This window comes from Elephantulus edwardii, unplaced genomic scaffold (assembly GCF_000299155.1).
Source record: "Elephantulus edwardii isolate Elephantulus edwardi_28Jun2011 unplaced genomic scaffold, EleEdw1.0 scaffold00235, whole genome shotgun sequence".
In the NCBI taxonomy this organism is placed as follows: domain Eukaryota; kingdom Metazoa; phylum Chordata; class Mammalia; order Macroscelidea; family Macroscelididae; genus Elephantulus; species Elephantulus edwardii.
This window is the reverse complement of record NW_006399985.1, coordinates 1,015,186-1,036,431: the sequence shown is the minus strand read 5'-3', so window position 1 is coordinate 1,036,431 and position 21,246 is coordinate 1,015,186.

Below are 21,246 nucleotides of genomic sequence, written 5' to 3'. Positions count from 1 at the left end.
CTATGAGATGGATTGATTCAGTGACTGGAATTATCGGGATGGGAGTGTCAGAGATGGTGCGATTGGCACAGGACAGAGCGGAGTTTAGGGCTGTTGTACATAGGGTAGCTAACATAACAACAACAACCACATATATTGACTTAGTGCCTGCTGCACGCGGCTTCTGGCTTCTTGGGGAGAGGCAGGTAAGGAAGGCTCCGGGTGCTTGTGGCTTTCTCTGTACCCCACTGGGGGTCGGCAGAGTGGACTTGTCTTATCAGCTGGGGGGGGTCTCTGGCCCAGAGTTGACCAGCACTTGGACATGCTGGATGGTAAAATACTGAAGGACCTAAGAGCCTGTTTTTCATTGTTTTTGTTCAGTCTTCCAGCTCGTATAACCCTGGTGTGTCCACTTGCAGTACAGAGGTCACTTGTGGTGGCTGTGAAGCTAAATACTGTGAAACTGATGTGTCAAATGTGATAATGGTCATCTACGGTGGACAGTGTTTGATGGTGCTCCCCAGTTGAAACAAGCTTGGAAGCAGGAGTGGCATCCACCTCCACAAACAGCTTACCTGAGGATCCCTACAAACATGGAGAAAGGATGAAAGTGACTCACACAAGTGTCAAGGACTTTCGTTCATAGGGTCGCTAGCAGTCACCTACGACTCGACGGCACTTAACAACAACAGCAACATGTATTGCGCAGAAGACTGTCTCTTTTTCTCTGCTCATGGATTTGAATCAACACAGAAGTGTCACCTTTGAGTTAACATCTCAACTCCCTATAGACTACTATATCATCATGGCTCCGCTCAGCAAAGTAAACGGGCAACAGTTCAAGTAGGAAACAGGATACATTTCTGCAGTCAAGACCTTCTCGGGTGTGTTTTTAGGCTCTCTAATCTTGAGGTTTGAGCTGTTACTTACGCATTACTAGCTATTGAGGTGGAACAAACTCATAGCTGATCCTCTACCTGGTTTTCTGAGGCTGTAAATAACACGGCAGGTGACTACCATCTTTCTCCTGTTGGAGCACCTAGTGGATTTGAACTGCCTTTGGCCTTGTAGCTCTACACCCGATGCAATAGGCCACGAGTGCTCCTATTATGGCTCCAATTATGGCTTCTCCCACAAGCCCACCGGTAACCTAGGTGAATGCCCTCAGCTCTTACTCCATGGGATGGCAGCTCCAGTTTAGCTGGGTCTGGTGTGGTCTCTGATTCTCCACCACCCCTGCTGTTGATGCTGCTGATATTCTGCATCTTGGTACTTCTCATGTAGCAATCTCAGCAGCTTCCCCCCACCCCCAAAAAGAAAAAGAATCTCTTCTACTCTCCACTTCTTTCTTGATCCCCGTTTCTGGCAGGATGGTAAACTTGACCAATTGACCAATCCCTTTCTTAGCAGTTTGCACACTTCATTTGCATACTCTCATCCAAAAAGTGGTATTTACCTAATTCACATTATGAGCACAACCTTACCCAGCCATATGGCAAAAGTCCAAGGTGATAGTTAGGAAAGTTGCTTTGAAAAACCAGTCTTCTGCATCATAGAGATATTGGAAAGATTTCCTTTCGGTTTCTTCTGGGTTTTTGTTGCTTTTGTTTCTCCACTCTGTGTGGTTTGGGTGAGTGTTTGTAGAGCAAGTTGGTGTTCTGTTCAACAGTGTGTACACATATTGTTTTGTGACATTGGTCGCAATCTCCTCAACATAGCAGCACTCGTCCACTTTTGATTCCCTGCTTCCAGTTGTCCTTTCTTCCCTCTTTGCTTTTATCTGATCTCCGTTTTTTGGCAAATGCACCCTTTTGGGTATTCTATGGTTGATTATTCTGAAAAGTATACTCCTTCTTGGTGTTATTATTCACTTTATAGAACTGTGCTGTAGGCCAAATGGCTTTTCTAACTCATTAGGTTTGATTTCCACCACATGGCTGGGTGGAAATATGCAAACCAGGTGGGTAAACAACTCATGGTGGGATTGGTTCGCTTTTCCATCCCACAAAGTTTCCATTGAGTAAGTTTAGTAGCAAAGGTAGGACTCTCTTTCCTAACCAAGGAGGAGAAGCAGAGACTGCAGAGCGTGTCCTCAGGACCAGAGACTCCTGCACCAGTCAGACCTATGTGAGATCAACATGAGGCCAGCAGCCTTAGCACAGAAACAGAAGCCAAAATGAGACAGAGCTGACTTGGGACTGCATGGAACTGGAGCCAAGTTCCTTTGCTCAAGCCTGCTGGATGCGTGGAGGAGACACCGTAACTGGTAGGAATAAGAGAGTTTTATAGCACTGAATGGAGCCATGAGACACAAGGTCAAAGGAACTGAGAGCACACCTCAGACACTATCCTGAGAAATCGTACCTTACTGCCAACTTGAATTGTAACCTGCTAACTGCACTAATAAACTCCTTAACTCTGAGTGTGGTTCTGTGAGAACGTGTAGCTATTGCATGGACTTCAGACCCAGCATTATGATTTGTGTTGGAATTACAAGTAGATGCAAGAGCTTGGAGACCATGTCTGATCTTAACGGAACTGTTTTTATTTTGTTTTTTCACTGTTAATATTGCTGATGAACACTCTTCCACTTGTGAAGTTAACAGAGGTCAGATTCTGTATTCCCTATCTTGCCTACATTTTTGCCCTGTATTTTTTTTACAAGGTCTATCTAATGTTTGAGGAACCTCCGATGGCTTGATGGTAGGTTGGGGTACTGCCAACCCAAAGGCATGTAGTTTAAATATGCCGGCTGTTCCACAAGTCACAGATGGGCAATCTCCTCCTATGGGATTTACTGCTGCTGAAAACTCAATAGAAGATCAGTTACGAGTTGCTTCCAATTCAACAGTACACAATAACAGTAACATCTATTGTTCAAGTTATTTATTTTTTTAATCACCAGTTCTGGATTTAATTTCCAGTTTAAAGGATCACAGTTTGTGAGATTTCACCAGTCTTTACCAGACCACTAAGTCTGGCATTTATGGTAATTTCTTTTCTTCTATATTTTTATTTCCCTCTATGCCCAGGACCTTGTAATATAGTCCCAATCATAGAAGTCATCCGTAGGACCAGGGAACCATCAATTGTTCTGGTCTCAAGGTAGTAGAAGCTGTCATTCTCTGGACCCCTTAATCATTTGGATTAATTGCTTGAGTGTGACTTTCAATATTCTTTGCTCTAGACAAGACAAAAGAGTTTCATCTCAGGTGGCTTTTCCTCTCTTTCTTCGTGGGTGATATCCTTAAAGCCATGATGCTGAGACGTGATCCATAGTGAAGGCTGTAGTCCTTGATCTTCTGTGTTAAATGTTTCAAGTCCTCCTACGTTCAGCAAGTAAGGTTGGATCATCTGCATAATGAAGGTTATTGATGAGTCTCCAATCTTGATGCCATATTCTTCATTATGAAGTCCAGCTTCTTGAATAATTTCAGCACACAGATAAATATACATTGCGAGGTGGCCTGGGGGAGAAAATGTGCAACAATGAAATTATAATTAAATTAAAAAATATAGGTGTGGAGAAAGGCTACATTCCTGACAGTCATCTTTCCTAATTTTAAATTACGCTGTGTTCCCTTTGCTATTCTCACCACAGCTTGCTGTTCTAGGTAAAGGTTTTATACTAGCACAATTAAGTGTTTGGGATTTCCCACTATTCTTATTGTTGTTGTTACGTGCTGTTGAGTCACCTGTGACTCATAGTGACCCTATGCACAACAGTTCTGAACCCTGCTCTATCTTAAGCCAATTTCACTGTCTCTAACATCTACCCCTGTAACCCCAGTCACTGAGTCAATCAATAAACGTACATATTTAAAAAAAAAGAAATAACCAAAGTCAACACCTTAACTCAAACCTCCAATAATTATAAAAGAGCAACAACAACAAAAACCTCATGACATCAGAACAAAAGATATAAGAAAGATTCATACAGAGGTAAAGGAAATAAAAGCAGAAAAACAATAGAATCAATAAGACAGAGAGGCTGAGTCTTTGAAATGATTAATACAATGAACAAACCACTGGAAAAAATCTAACAAAGGAAAGTAAGGTAAAATTAGCATAAGCAAGTAATAACATGGGCCATGTCATGACAGAACCAGCTGAAATAAAAAGAATAATAAATACCATGAAGAACTACTCTCCCACAAATTCAAAATCCTAGAAGAAATGGAAAAATAACTAGAAGCATGTTGTTGTTATATGTCATTGAGTCACTTGTAACTCATAGTAACCCTATGTATATTAGCTCTGAACCCTCCCCTATCCTGAGCCAATCCCGTTTCACCAGTCACTAAGTCAATCCACATTATCTCTTGTACTGTTCCTCCACCCTTCCAAGCATCATGTCCTTCTCCAAGGACTGGTCCCTCCTGGCCACATGTCCACAGTATGTTTCAGATGTTGGGGAGGGAGAAGCCTGAAACTCCCTTGGAAAAAGACTCCTCCATTTGGGGATTCCAGCTGCTGCAGGGACGTCTCATGGACCAAAATAGCATTTAGGAGAGGGGATGAAATCAGCTGAGAGACTCACTTTCACAGTTGGCACGCTGAGGTGTTAGCAAGGGAGCTCCCTTCAAACTGCTTAAGTTGGAGAACTTGTCACTCGCCAGTCCACAGACAAAGGAGGCCAATAGACTTTAGGAAAGGGGAATGCAATCAGATGAGAAAGTCAATCCAAGAGCCAGCACTTTCAGGTGTTGGGGAAGGAAGGGCTTGAAACTCCCCTGGAAAAAGTCTCCTCCATTTGAGGATCCCCACTGCCACAGGGTTATTGCAGAGACCAAAAAAGATAATAGAGTTTAGGCAAGGGGGCTGCAATCATGTGAGAGACTCACTTTCACAGCTGGCATGCTGACTTGCTTGTCAGAGAGCTGCCTTCAAAGCCCCCTGGACAGAAATGGATTAAGTTGTGGTGCCTGGTCACACACTACTCTTCACACCAAAGAGGACAATAGGATTCAGAAAAGTGAGCTGCAATAAGACAAGATTCTCACAGGGCTGCACTGCAGACCAGAAAGGACCTCAAGGATATTAGGAAAGGCAAACGTTCATGCTGCAAAGGATCAGAAAGAACTTAGGAAGCTGGACAGGAGATGAGCTGGACTGGGAGCTGAGCCTCAGGGAACTGAGCCTAAGAGAACTGAGCCACAGGAAATGAGCCACTGGGGAGTGAGCTGCAGGGAGTGAGGCACAGGAAGTGAGGCACAAGGAGCATGAAGGACAGCTGGAATTTGCACAAACTACCTACTTGGAGCAGCCAGCAACCCACAGGGAGCAGCCAGCGACCCCCTGCATGGACTCCACACTCCACCTTGCATCTTCTTACGTCTAGTCAGTTAATTGCCTTTAGACCTGAGAACATTGGATTGGCTTAGCTGCAAGAGTTGTCTGACAGAAGATATTGCTTTCACAGGCATTTTCTCACCCCGAACTGAAGCAAATCTTCTCTTAAGTCAGAAATTTAGAGAGAAACAAAGGCAGGATAGCTTCCCCACCCTTTTCAGGGTGACTTCAGATAAAGAACCTGCTACCACCTCATGTATGAAAAACTCTACCACAGCCATGTCATGTAAGTAGCAGGCTACCACACAACCTACACACAAGCTCAAAGTAAGATATCATCACCAAAAAGTGATACAATATCAATGGATTTCCTGAAGAAAAAGAAAATCTGATGGAACATTCTGACACAATATTTAAAAGAACAAAGATTAAATATTTTCAATGGGTGAAAGACATACTTGAAGAATTACAGGACACTGCAAGCAAAAACCAGAAATAGCTTAAAAAAAAACCCAGAGGTTGCACAGTGGATTATATTTGGGGTTGGGGGTGGGATTGGGGGAGGTGCAGGGGGGATTGTGTACCAATGAGGGAGTTTTTCTTTTGCTTTTCAAGGAGAGGAGCAAATGGGGGCGGGAGAGGGGAGGGGGTGGACGGGGAGAAGGGTGCAACAATGAATTAATGGAATTCCAAAATCTCTGTAAATGCTCATTGAAATGAAAAATAAATAAAATAAAAAAAGAAAAAAAAATCCAAAACAATACAGATAAAACAAAACAATTCAGATGCAAATCAAAACAGTGATGAGATATCATTTCACCCCAGTCAGAAGACCAAAATTTAACAGAACAATAAACATCACATGCTGGCGAGGTTGTGGAGAAACTGGAACACTTATTCGCTGTTGGTGGGAGTTGTAAAATGGTGGAATCATATGGAAGGCAGTATGGTGCTGTCTCAAAAAGTTGGAAATAGAAATACCATTTGAACACACACACACACACACACACAAAATATTTTTCTTTAAATTCTACTTTTAAGTACTTTTGTATAATACTAATTTTGCTGCTTAGTTATTGTTGTTCTAATAAAATTTTATAAATAAAAAAATACCATTTGATCCAGCAATTCCACTACTGGGAATGTATCCTAAAGAAACCATAACCCCCACCCAAGCAGATATATGCACACCTGTGTTTTTTGCAGCTTTGTTTGCAATAACAAAGAGCTGGAAACAACCCAAGTGTCCATCCATCAACAAACGAACGGATAGAGAAGGTCTGGTATATTAACACAATGGAATACTATGCAGCATTGAAAAACACGGAACTCATGAAATATTATGCAAAATGGATGACCCTGGAGGACATTATACGGATTGAAATATCTCAGTCACAAAAGGACAAATATTGCATAGGGCCACTGTTGTAAAATGGCACTGAAATTGGGGTTGAGAGAAGAAGGGGAGAAATGATGTATACTGCATTGAAACAGATGAGGGAGAGAACTGTTTAAAGGGATAGATGATTGTGTATTATTGTCATGACAGGAGTCCAGAATGAAGGCTGTACAGTAGAGTGGACTTGGCCAGGGGTGGGGGGGAGGAGGGATTGCATAACAATGAAAGTGTTTTTCTTTTACTCTTCAAGGAGAAGAGTGAATTGGAAGGGTGGGGATGGGCAGAGAGAAAAGTGCAACAATGAATGATTGGAAACCTTAAGTTCCTGTAAACTTTCTCTAAAATTAATTAGAAAAAAAAAAAAGATTCTCTCTACTGGACCAATCGGTAGCACCAAGATAGATGGAGAGGAGGTTAATATTGTTCACAATTACCGTATTACTTGGTTCCACAATCAATACTCTAGAAGTCAAGAAGTCAAAAGATGAATTGCATCAGAAATAGCTCTGTTAGGAACTTCTCCAAAGTTATGAAGAGCAACTATGTCAGTCTAGAGACTAATGTGTACCTGTGCTAAGCCATGGTCTTTGCAATTACTGACTATACATTAGATAGTTGGACTAAGAAGGACAAAAGTAGAACTGATGCCTTTGAGTTGTCATGCTGAGGAAGAGTATTGAATATAGCATAATCTGCCAAGAGAACAAGCAAGTCTGTGCTAGAGCGCATGAAAGCAGGTTGCTCCTTGGGGGAAAGGATTTTGAAGCTCTGATTGGCATACTTTTAGCATGTTACGAGGAAGGACCAGTCTTTGAAGAAGGGCATCATGCTTAGAATCATGAAGGATCACCACAAAAGAAGAGGAAGACCCTGGATGAGATGGACTGATACAGTGACTATGGTAGTGGAGACAAGTATATCGGAGACAGTGAGATTGGCTTAGGTTATAGTAGGGTTCAGAGCTATTATGCATAGGGTCACTATAAGTTGCAGTTGACTTGACAGCACATAACAACAACCACCTATCATCGACTGGTATTCAACAAGGAAACAAAACCTATTAAATGGGGAAATGATAACCTCTTCAACAAATAATACTGCTAAAACTATAAAAAGCATCTTATCACAAAACTTTATGGAATACTACAGCACCTCCATAAGAAAAAAACCCTGATAACCGAATTACAAAAATAGGCAAAAATGTAAAGACTTTTCACAGAAGATGTTCTTATGGACAACAGACACATGAGGAAATTCTCAAAATCACTGGCACTAAGAGAGGTTTAAATAAAAACCACCGTGAGATAACATCTCATCCCAGTAGCAGTGGCAAAGTTTAACAAGACAGTAAACAATAAATGTTAGAGAGAATGTGAAGAGATAGGAACTCTCATACACTGTTGGTGGAATTATAAAATAGTACAATCACTCTGGAAAGCATTTTGGGATTACTTCAATTTCCTATGGCTGAGCTATTTCACTACTAAAAATATTGCTCAAGGAAATTAGAACTGAGACACAGAGATTTGTATACCAATGTTCATATCCACATTATTCGAAATCACAAGAACATGGAAACAGCCCCAATGTTCAACAATAAACAAATGGATTGAGAATTGTGGTACATTCACACAATGGAGTACTATGAAAAACTCAGGAGCAATAATCTCTAAAAATACTATATAATATGGGAAAGATTAAGAGTATTATGCTGAGTGAACTAGCTCAGCTTGTAAGGACAAATACTGCAAACAACCATTATTGTAAAAATAGAGCAATGAGTAGTAAAGTGTATATGAAGTTCCAAGGGAGGGGAAGAGGAGGGAGAACAGGAGCTGAGAGTGGGCAGGCTGCAAATCACTGGGTTACAGAATTTGGTGGGCAGAGAGAGGGGTTGAAGGAAATGAGATATATATGAGGAGGCAGCAGCAAAGATGGGATAATGGTGGGCATAGATCAGTGATGATTAATTTTATAAAACTCAATGTATAGGAATGATTATAGGAAGTACAATACGAAGGAAGGAAGGAAAGTGTGAAGCACAATGTATATAAATTTTAAATGAAAACAAACACAAAAAACAAAAGTAAAATAATAAAGACAATTTTTGCCAACTTCAATTCTAAGTAGTAGCTAGTTATACTTCCTGAATAATGTTCTTTGGTAGTCTATGATGTTGTCGTTGATTGCCATTGTGTAGAGCATAACTCATAGTGACCCTAAGAACAAAAGGCCTGAAGCCTTTCTATAACTATCGATATTTATCAAAGTTCATAGGGTTTCTGGAGGCAAGCTGCTTAGGAAGTGGATGCCACTCGTACTCCCAATTGGTAGTCTATAGTACAATCAATATTCTTTACAAACACTAAGGGTTTTTTTTATTTTTTTTTAGTTGGCTCATTTTCATATGTATGCTATGTGAAAGTTGGGCAATAAAAAAGGAAGATAAAAGAAGAACTGAAGTCTTTAAATTATAATGTTGATAGAAAACATCAAATATACCACACACTGACACATAAATGTGTCTTGGGAGAATTGCAGGCAATGTTCCTTGTCGTTGTCATTGTTGTTAGGTGCTGTCAAGTACAACTCATAGCGATCCTACCAACAACAAATCTGAACCATTTTCTATCCTGAGCCATCCTCACAACCACTGACACACATATTGCACACACACACACACACACACACACACACACACACACACAGAGAGAGAGAGAGAGAGAGAGAGAGAGAGAGAGAGAGAGAGAGAGATTATGGGACTTACTGACACAGAGATTGCAAGACCTTGTGTCATGTACTTTGTTTACATCACCAGGAGAGGAAGTCCTTGGAAAAGGGTGTTCTGCTTGGTAAATGGTCAGTAAAAGAATGAAATGCTAGGCAGGATGGGTAGCCTCACCAGCTGTCCTAATGGACTCCAACAGAACAACAGTTTTGAAGGTGGATAGCTCTAGGCAGTGTTCCCTTCTTCCATTCATGAGTCTGTCATGGATCAGAACTGACTTGATGGCACCTAAAAATAATTTTAACACTCACCTGTAGCAGAATATTTTCTCCTCCAACCCTTATCTTTAAAGAGATGTTTTACAATGCAGATTCCCAAGACCTAGTCTGGAAGCAATTGCACTGCCAACCCAAATAACAGGGGATTTGGTTACCATGGATCTCAATTGTAGATCCCAATAAAATGAAATCATTGATAAACTCAATATTTGTCCATCCATCATGATGGTGCCTATTGGTCTAGGGATGAAGGTTTTTATTTTCTTGATGTTAAGATGTAACCATGTTGAAGGCAATCGCCTTTGATCTTCTGCATTAGGTGCTGGGCAACTTGACTTTCAGCAAGTGAGGCTGTGTTATATGTATATCACAGATTGTTAATTATTCTTCCATTTCTGATGGGGTTTTTGGTATAGTTTCTCAAGATACAAATTGAATAGTTCAGATGAAAAGATAGGACCCTGATGCCTTTCTTGATTTGAAGTCATATCCCCTGAATCCTGATCTCAAATCTTACTACTCAGCAAGGCAATGTAGTACTGATAGAGTGACAGACACATAGATCAGTGGAATAGAATGGGGAGCCCAGAAATCAGATCATCTACTTATGAGTCCTCTACGACTAGACGGCACTTAACAACACCACCAACATAGAGAGAGTTCTGTGGGTCTGGTGGATAGAAAGACATGCTACCAAGGTGGGTGATTTTAATCTGCAGCCCTCCAGTCTGGTTTTAATTGGTTTTTGGTGAAACTTTCTTCTAAGTGGTACAGCACTGCTCTGTCCGTTTGCTGTACAGAGGTAACTCGTGGTTGCTGTGAAGCTGAACACTGGGACACTGACGTGTCAAATGCGAAAATGGTTACCCATGGTGGACAGTGTTTGGTGGAGATCCCTGATTAAAACAAGCTTGGAACTAAGAGTAGCATCCACTTCCGAAATACTTTGTCTCTGGAAACTCTATAAACTTGGAGAAAAGATGAAAGTTATATAAGTGTTCAGGTCTTTCATTCATAGGGTCACTATGAGTCGTCTATGACTGGCCAGCACTTACCAACGTCAACAACATCGTCAATGAGGCATTGGTTAAAATGAGGCAAGGAGAGGCTTAAAAGTGCTGTTTTGCTGAGGTTTGCTCTGATGCTGCATTTTGGAACCCTGGGACCACCATGAAAAAAAGTCCCGCATAACTGACAAGACGGTGGGAGACAAGCTATTTCAGCTGACTTCCTTCAGATCAGCTCGTTAGCCATCTCACGCCAGTTGTTCAGCTGAGCACTCCACCTAGACCAAAAGAACAAACCCATCAAGCCACAAGATTATGGAGCAATTAGAATGGTTGATAAAACAAAACCAAAATCCAAACCAACCAGTAAATTTTGGGTTTGCTCTGATACCAGAAAAGCTAACAGATACACATAGGAGGGTAACTATGTATTTTGATCTTCCCATAGTCAAGCCTTCCACATTTTCTAAATACAGTGCAATTACTGTGAATTTCTTCTGTGATCAGAACATAATCTCATTTTACAAAGAGAACTAAATGTAAATTAGAAAACATAATAGTTGTGAAATACAATTTTTAATCCCATAGTCTTCAGTAGGGATTGAAGCTCAACGTCAAGAAGATAAAGATTCTCACCAACGGGCCTACTGGCAGCATCATGATGGATGGAGAAGCCATTGAGGTTGTTAACAATTACAGCTTGTCTGACTCCACAAGCAACACTTTTAGCACCTGCAGTCAGGAAATCAAAAGACAAATTGGATTGGGAGACATCTGCTGTCAGGGACTTCTCCAGAGTACTGAAAACATCAGTCTAGAGACTAAGGTGTGCCTGATCCAGGCCATGGCCTTTGCAGTTACTTTCTATGCATCAGACAGCTGGACAATGACTAAGGATAACAGAAGAAGAATTGATGCCTTTGAGTTGTGGTGCTTGAGAAGAGTCTCGAACATACCAGGGACCATAAAGAAAACAAATAGGTCTGTTTTGGATAGGATGCATCCAAGTTTCTAGAGGCTAGGATTTTAAAGCTCTATCTCACATAATTTAGGCACATGGCCAGAAGAGATTGGTCCTTGGAGAAGGACATCATGCTCAGAAGGGTGGAGGGACAGTGCGAGAGAGGAAGACCCTGGGTGAGATGGACTGACACAGTGACTGGGGCAATGAGAGTTGGTATGTTGGAATTAGTGAGACTGGCTCTGGACAGGGAAGGGTTCAGAGCTGCTGTACATAGGGTCACTGTGGGTCATAGGCGACTTGATGGCACATAACAACAACATGAAACAGTGTCAAGTTGAAAAGTGTCATGTCTGGAACTGCTTTTATTTAAACTTTATTTGTATCTTTCCCTTTTGGTTACATTCTCGAGTGTCTGGTTTTAACAGTCTTTCTCTGTGTTTTTCTTACCCTTGCCCAATATCCACTGCTTTTTACTTATCCATTCCCAATCACACAATAACATCAATTCAATGCCATAATTTACAAGTCTCATATCAATAACCATTAGTTATGAAATTACTTATGCTTATTATTATTATTATTCCCTTTAACAAACACACTTTTACCAGGCAACCATTTAATTATAGAACATTTCCAGGAAAACATCATGCCATTCAGAGTTTAACTATTGGGCAATTTTTACTGTTGTTCATATTCTCAATGAACATTTTACAAGAGTTGCAATGAACTCATGATCACAGAAAATATTTGCTAATAAAGAATACATCCCATGTGCTTTTTCTGTGTTAAATAAAGATCTACTTGCTTTTCAGAGGTAAGTCAGTGGGAGGAAGGGAAAAAACTTTGCCAAGTATAATAGTTATTTCATAAAAACATTCAATAACTTAGTGAAACCTATTTAAAAGTATTAAAAAATATCTTTGGATTGTTGTAGGGGAGCTCTGTTGTTTGTAACTATTGGGAAGTGAACCAAAAAGTTAACAGTTTCAATCTACTTCAAGAAGAAACAATGACCAGCCAGCTATTGTAAAAGTATCCAGTCTCAGAAACCCAATGAGTAACAGTGGGAAAGGAGGAATACATTGCTGGATAAAAGTTGTATGTAATTGCTATTAGCTGCCATAAAGTCAGTTTTTCACTCATTGCAATCACATGTGAGCATTGAATTGACCTCTAAAGGTTTGTTTTGTTTTGTTTCTAAACAGTAATCTTTATGGGAGCAGATCGGCAGGTCTTTTCTCCTTTGGCATCCCTACTGTTACCAAGTGAGCACTTAAAAACAGCTCTGGTAGCCTAGTGGCAAGAGGCTGTGCTATAATCCTCAAGGCATACAGTTCAAGACCACCAGCCACTCCACAGGAGAAAGATGGTGAATTTTCTCCTGTGTGATTGATTAACTGCCTCTGAGAACCCTCCGGAGGGTCAGTTCTGGATTGAGTCCAGCTCTGCAGTAACAACAACTTAACCACTGTGATGACAGAGTTCCTGAGTTTGTAAGGCATTGTTGAGCTGTTTACTATTTCATAGCAACCCTCCAAACGAGCAACGGGTATGAATGTCACTCTATCCTGTGCCACCTTCATCATCTCTGGCACACTTGAGGCCATTGCTGCATTCATTGCATTGACTGCACTTAGTCCATCTCATTGAGTATCTTTCTTTCTTTTCCTGACCTTCCACCTTTCCAAGCATCAGGTCTGTTCCTTTCCAAAAGAATCTTGCTTGCAACATGGCCAAAGTAGGAGAGATGAATGTTTCCATCTTTATATCTGAGGACCTCTCTGGCTATACTTTACCCCAGACATATCTATTCTTTTAGCAACTCATGAGATATTCAGTCATCTTTTACAATACCATAACTCAAAGACATCAAGTCTTCTTGTGTCATCCTTATTTACTGTATAGCTCTCAGATGATTGAAAGTCAGTGATTGAAAAGACCATGGCCCGAATCAGGTGCACCTTAATCTTTGAATCCATGTCATTACACTTCAGTAGTTTGGAGAAGCCCTTGACAGCCGACTTAACCCAACACAATACATCTCTTGAACTCCTGGCTGCTGGTACCCAGTGTGATCACTGTGGATCCAAGTAAGATGAAATAATTAAGAGCTTCAATCCTTTCCCCATTTGTCATGATGTTGCCTATCAGCTCAGTGGTGAGTACCTTTGCTTTCTTGATGTTGAGATGCTATCCATATCGGAGGCTTTGAACTTTAGCAGCACGTATTTCAAGTCCTCATAACTTTCAGCAAGCAAGGTTGTGTCATTGGCATTAATGCAGTTTGTTGATGAGTCTTCCTCCTATCCTGATGCCATACTCAGTGGTTTGGAGTTGGGTTACTAACACAAATGTGTGCGATTAGAGCCCACCAGCTGCTCTACAAGAGAAAGATAGGCAATGCCTCATGTGTGATTTATCGCCTCTGAAAACCCCCTGGAAAGTCAGCTATGGGTCAGTTTTGACTCAATAGTACACAACAGGAAGATTACCCTAATTGTGAAGCCAAAATTAGATTCTCTGCTCTAATTTCTGAAAAGGATCTAAAATGTCATGTTTAGATATCTTCAAAACCTGTTTTCATCAACTAATTATGATTCACAGCAAATTATAAGACAGAGTAGAAGTGTTCCATAATATTCCCAAGTCTACAAATCTTCATGGGAGCAGATAATCATCCCGTTATCCTGAGTACTCACTGGTGGATTCCAGCCCTACACAGTACACCCTTGTTCTATTCATATGACTACAGGTTCCACATGAGCATAATAAAGCGTACTGCATTTCCCATTCTCTGAAATCAATAAAAGACAGGAAAAAGTTTCATCCTGTTCTCTATTTTCAGCCGCAGACTCGAACTGGACTCAGAAAAGGACATGACGAGAGGGCCATCATGGCTGATGTCGGGTGAAACAGAAAGCTAGAGAAGCAAAGTCATTTTTGTGACCTCCACAAAGATTGATTGGTAAAGATGTGACTTGAAATGCAACCATTTCCCTAAATGTTAACACTTATCCAAGTGCTTGAATTTGTAGTTAAAACTCAATGGCCTTACCATTGTAAACAAATCTCTATCACTGAAATAAGGTCTATAGAATTAGAAAAGACAAAACAAAAACCCAGCTTTCTTTTTTTAGACTGTTGCTCTCATTTAAATCAAAGGTATGAGAATGATTTTCATGTATTGCTGTTGATGTATGTTTACTTTCTGGCTTATAGAAAATGCTCAAGATAGAGTTGTTGAGTGATTGAATAAATCATGCCTCTGTAATTTGATTTCATGCCATTCAATACTTGTAGGAACTCTGAGTTGGCAAACTTGGTCTCACTGAATCCCTCTCCTCTGACTGTATCCTTTCTTGCTTGTCTGGCATGACCATTTGGTGAGAACTTCCACAGTTCTTGAAAATACAACCTCAAGAAGGGTTACTGATGCTACTGGGTCTGTGACTATCTGGAATGGGGGGATAGGAGCATCTTAAGTATGAACATCACAATAGTCTTGCCCAATAGGAAAAGGCTGCCATTGTCTCAACAGTATCAGAACGCTACAGTAGCTCCTTAAAAGTTCTAAAAGGTCTGCCTCTGATCTGCCCTCCTAGGATCAGGGAAGGAAGGCATCCCAGGGTGCAGAACAATCTTTTATGGGGCGTCTACTCTTAAGTCTCACCGTAAGCAACGCCAGATCCCTTCATCACCTCCAGGAACATATTGCTCACTTTTCTGCTTGAGCTTTTTGCATTTCCTTGTAAAGTCCAATTTTCTCTAACAGCATGAACCACGCATTATAAATCGCATTTGCAACCCATTTAAAATACAAACTACAATAGACACTGAAAAACAAAGGGGACCACAAGGCCAGCTCTTTTGACAGAACTCCCACACGTTGATAATTAGAAGCACATCTTTCTGAGCACAGACCAGGTCTGAAGCTCTGGCTGTGTCCGATGCAGCCTAACTTTTCACCTCCTCCATGTTCAATCCTGCCACCAACACGCTGGAAAAGTCCACACGGCCAGGAAAAAAAATCCAACGAAACCGAAAAGTAACCAAGTCTTTCTGAAGAACAGTAGACGTTAAAACAAAGAACAGATTATCTGAGGAATTAGTTACTGTAAATAAGCTCTGACTGCTGGCTTGATGGCTTAGAACTCTTTGTTAAAGCTCAAAAGTTTAAGTTTGTTCTAAAACACCGGTGAGTTCCTAACAGGCTGAGGTACATCTCTGGATAAATAAGGCTTAAGGAGTCCAAATTATTTTCAGTATTATAAAAGAAATTATTTTCCCCCTCAGCTTATATAAACAGCTCCCACAGAACAGTGTGGGGTTTTCTGTATGTGTTTAATTATCCATCAAAATTCCATAGTTCTAAAGTAGACTGAATTCCTTTACAATGTGGTCCTTAAATGAAATTACCATTTAAGGTGCAAATCTAATGGAAAGTGAAAAGCCTTTCATTGTGATGCAAAGCAGCTGATTCTGATTTGCTGCTGGAAACAGACATTGTCTGCTACGCACATATAGGTACGTTACAGAGCCAATGATTTTAGTATGGCAGGCAGTGTTTCTTAATAACTGGAGAAAACCAAGATTATCTCCCGTTAAAAATCAATTAGAAGTCAGACCTGAGCATTGAAGTCTGTCATCCTCCAGGGAACAATCTGAATATTAACTCCAGTCAGCTTCCGTATCTGGATTATTGGAAGAGTCTTAAATAGATACCGAATCGCTGCGGGAGGTTGAATGAGTGCTTGGCTTAAAAGAATCTGGCAGCCAACGTAGTATTTTCATTTTAACGTGGTTATCAGAGAGTCATTTGTTCAATTTTGGAAAGCTGATAAATTTAAAAGCACTTCCAATTTAATACCCTCAATCATTAAACATTTTCTTGATTAAAAATTGGAAAATGAGCCGTTAAGCCTCCAGCAAAATAATAAACCTCATGAAAAGGTGAAAATAATGCTGCCAAGCTCTCAGGAAATGCAGATAGCTACTAGTTCTAGGATCTGCTCGACCACTGGGGTTAAAATAATGATCAGAAGAGGCAATTGCAGTGTGAATAAATGCTGGCCTTGAGCAAGGCCAGAAAAGCCTGCTTCGGAAAAAATCAAGACAAAGATTCATATTTGGATAAATCTTTGAAAAGTGCCTAAGCGTTCAGGACTTTGTTATGCTTCAAAGTGCAAGAGGTGATAAAGACAAAGGATCATATTTCTTTAATTCTTCTACACAAGTTCTAGGTGTTTGAAAACTGATTCCCAAGGGAAAGGGGGGGGGGGGGGGGGGGGGGGGCGCGCGCGCGCGTGTGTGTGTGTGTGTGTGTGTGTGTGTGTGTGTGTGTTGTGAAGAGACAAATATAACATATGGGCAAGTTAATAACCATACGTGGGAGGTGATTACATCTGGATGGTGATTATGAGGTCTTGGGCTCCTAACCCTTCCACTGGAAGCTCTGCCCTGAACTGGACATTTAAGCAGACTATTGACAATCACACATATTCCTTCTGCTGTAACAAAAGCAAGGACGGTGCCCTTGAACATGACCAAGTGGTACTAAGGGCCCCTTTCTGACAGGAAAATCTTCTCTCTCTGGAGTCTTGCAGGGAATTCTTTTTTTTTTTGGGGGGGGGGGATTCTTTTTATTGATTTAATATTGACCACAGGTAAAAGGCAATTGTTACTAATTATCTGGGGAACCAGGTACAAAAAGAATATCTTATTTTTCCAAGGTTTCATAGTAAATATAGTGGTAAAACTTAATGAAAGCCACATTCTGGCAATATCTAAACTAATCTCTGTTTGCAACTAGTGGATGCTGTTTAAACTCAGACCATCAACAGACTGTTAGGTTAGTGGCTGCTAAAATGATTTGCTGGCCCAAAGAGTTTACAAAAGGCACAGAGAGGAAACAGCTTTGGCACTCACTCACTTGTTGCGCAAAGCACTGAGCACCTAGGACGTGTGAGGTATTGTCCTCAGCACTGAATGTACAATGAATGGAAAGGAAGTAACCAGTCCATTGCTCTTGAGTGTCATGTTAGCAACCAACAACAACAACAACAACAACAAAATTCTTACAAATTATTTTACATAAAAGCTATTTGAAGAAAATGGTTTATTCATTTATAAGGGCGATAATACTTACATTGTTAAAAATTTTACATTATGGGATGCAATCCCACAAAACTAAGAAATGCCCCATCTAAAGAGCCACTGATCAAGGTGCACCATGGCCTTTTCAGTCACTTGCTTTGCATTTGAGATATGGACAGTGAATAAGGATGACAGAAGAAGAATTGAAGTCTTTGCACTATGGTGCATCATTGCCGAATATCAGATGGATCCTGGCTGAAAGTAAAGAATACCACAAGAATGTCTATTTGTGCTTTATTGACAATGCTAAGGCATTTGACTGTGTGAAATGTAACAAGTTGTGGCTGACTTAGAGAAAAATGGGAATCCCAGAGCACTTAATTGGGCTCATAAGAAACCTATAACTAGACCGGGAAGCTATTTTGCTGACAGAGGAGAGGAACACTGCACGGCTTAAAATTAAAAAAGGAGTGTATCAGTGTATCAGGGTTCTACTCTCTGTCCATACCTATTCAATCTGTACGCTAAGGAAATTATTCAAGAAACTGGACTCTGTGAAGAGGAGTGTGACACCAGGATTGGAGGGAGACTCATCAATAACTTGTGGTGCACATAACGCAAGCTGGCTTGTTGAAAGTGAGGACTTGAAGCCCTTGTTGTAGAAGATCAAGGACTGCAGCCTTCAATATGGATTGCATCTCAATGTCAAGAAAACCAAGACTCTTACTACTGGACTGATAGGCACCACATGATAGATGGATATTGCTACCAATATTGCTAGCAATATTGCTACATGAGAGAGATATTGCTACCCATACCTCTATTGTTCACAGATTTTCAAAGGCCTGTTCTTTCATTGATGGCCAATCCTATTTCCTCCTCTGTCTTAATCTGGGAACTCTGCTGAAACCTGTCCACCAAGGGTGACCCTGCTGGCATTTGACACTCAATTGACATAGCTTCTAGCATCTCCGCAATCTACAAATTACCCTAGTACAGCACACTGACAGACAAGTGCTTTAGTAATAAGAGCAAATGATAAATACCAAGCATATACAGATCTAAGTTATAAAGTAATAGGCAACATAAAAATCATTCCTCAATAAAGCAAACAGAGGTAAGTTATGGTTGTTGTTGTTGTTGTTATGTGCCATCAAGTCACCTGCAGCTTATAGTGACCCTATGCACAATAGCCCTAAATTCTGCTCTATCTTGTGCCAAGGTCTTCCTCTCCTGCAGTGTCCCTCCACCCTCCCAAGCATAATATCCCTCTCCAAGGAAAAGTCCTGCCTTACAGCGTGTCCAAAGTATGTCAGATGAAGCTTCAGGATCATTGCCTCCAAGGAGAAGCCTGGTTTAACCCTCTTCAGGATGAACTTCTTTGTTCTCCTAGCTGGCCACGGTATATTCAATACTCTTCTTCAGCACCACAGCTCAAATTTATCAGTTCTATCATTCCTAGTCATTCTCCAGCTTTCTGCTGCATAGCAAGTAATTACAAAGACTGTGTGGCCTATTCAGCAACTGACATCGTTGCTCTTCACTACTTTGAAGAGGTCTCTGACAACAGACTTTCCCAATGAAATTTGTCTTTTAATTTCATGGCTGCTGGTACCAAAAGTGTTGATTGTAGAACCAAGTATACTGAAGCTGTTAACCATCTCAATATCTTCACCATCTATCATGATGTTGCCAATCAGCCCAGTGGTGAGAATCTTTGTTTTCTTGGTGTTGAGCTTCAATCTATATTGAAGGCTGTAGTCTTTGACTTTTTGCAGCAAGGGCTTCAGGTCCTTCTCAGTTTCAGCAAGCAGGGTTGTGTCAACTGCATAACGCAGATTGTTGATGAGTCTTCCTCTAATCTTGAATGCTGTGTTTCTCCTCATAGCGCCCAGCCTCCTGTTTTGCATATAGATTAAAGAGATAGGGAGATAGGACATATCCCTAATGATCACACCTCTAACAGCAAATCAGGCATATGAATATCACAGTGCAGGGTCCAGCTGGGATTAGACTCTATGATGGATGTGGCATGAGCATAGGAGGAAGACATATTAATAGCTTGTGCTGTGTAGATGAGACAGCCTTACTTGCTGATATTGAGAAGGACTTGAAACACTTGCTGCAGAAGATTAAAGGTTACAACCTTCAGTAAGGATTATGTCTCAACATTATGATAAAGAAAGAAAAAATGGAAATTGTCAACAATTCCATCTTACTTGGATCCACAATCAACACACTTGGTACGAGCAGTCAGGAGATCAGAAAATGTATTGTATTGGGGAAAGTCTGAAGTCAAAGAACTCTCCAGACTACTGAAGAGCAATAATGTCAGTTTGAAGACAAGTGACCCTGATTCAGGCTTTGGTCTTTTCAATCGCTTGTTGTGCATCTGAAAAGTGGATAATGAATAAGAATGGTAGAAGTGCTTTTGATGGCTTTGAGCTGTGGTGTTGGAGAAGAGTCGTAAACATCCCATGGATTGCCAAAAGAACAAACAGATATGTCTTGAAGAAGGTGCGGCCAGAGTGTTCCTTGAAGGAAAGGATGATGAAGCTTCAGCTCACATATTTTTGACATCTTATTAAGAGAGGCTATTCCTTGGAAAGGGATGCCATGCTTGTTAGAAAAAGAAAGACCCTCAACCAGATAGATTGACACAGTGATTGGACTCAAGTATGTCAGAGATGATGAGGATGGTGCAAGATAGGACAGGGTTCAAATCTGTTGGTCATGTTGTCATGTTGTTAAGTACTGTTAAGAATTGCTTGCAACTCATAGTGACCCTAGGTACAACAGCTCTGAAGCCTGCTCTATCCTGAGCCAACCTCACGGTCTCCAACACACCTACCTCCATTACGTCTTTCCACCCTCCCAAGCATGACTTCACTCTCCAATGACTGGTCTCTCTTTGTGACATACCCAAAGTTGGTCATAGTGTCACTATGAGTCATATTTGATTCAATGGCATCTAACAACAGCTACTAAAGGGAAAAATTATTACGATGGTCTTTCTAAAAGGAAATCAAAGAAAACCAAGAAGTCCTTTCTGTCCCCAGTGCACTTGGTCTATATGACCCGCAGTGGCTGTGGAGGGGCAGATGAACAAAAGCAGAGCTCTGCCACATTACTAAAGCCCTAGGGAGCTCTGGTGATCTGATGGGTAAGGAGCTGACTGCCAACCCAGAGGCAGGCAGTGTGAACCCACCAGAGACTCTGCAGGAGAAAGATCTCCCCTGACGCGATTGATACCTCTATAAACCAACTGCAAGGTCAGTTAAGGGTCGATTCCAGCTTGACAGCACCTAACAGGAACCATGCAGAAGCTGATAGCTGGAGGATACTTTGAGAACAGGGAAAAAAGAAGCCATTTTTTAAAAAGGACATTAATTAGCATATGTTGTTGTTGTTGTTGTTGTTGTTGTTGTTATGTGCTGTCGAGTTGTTTGCCACTCATAGCGACCCCTATGCACAACAGCCCTAAACCCTGCTCTATCCTGCGCCAA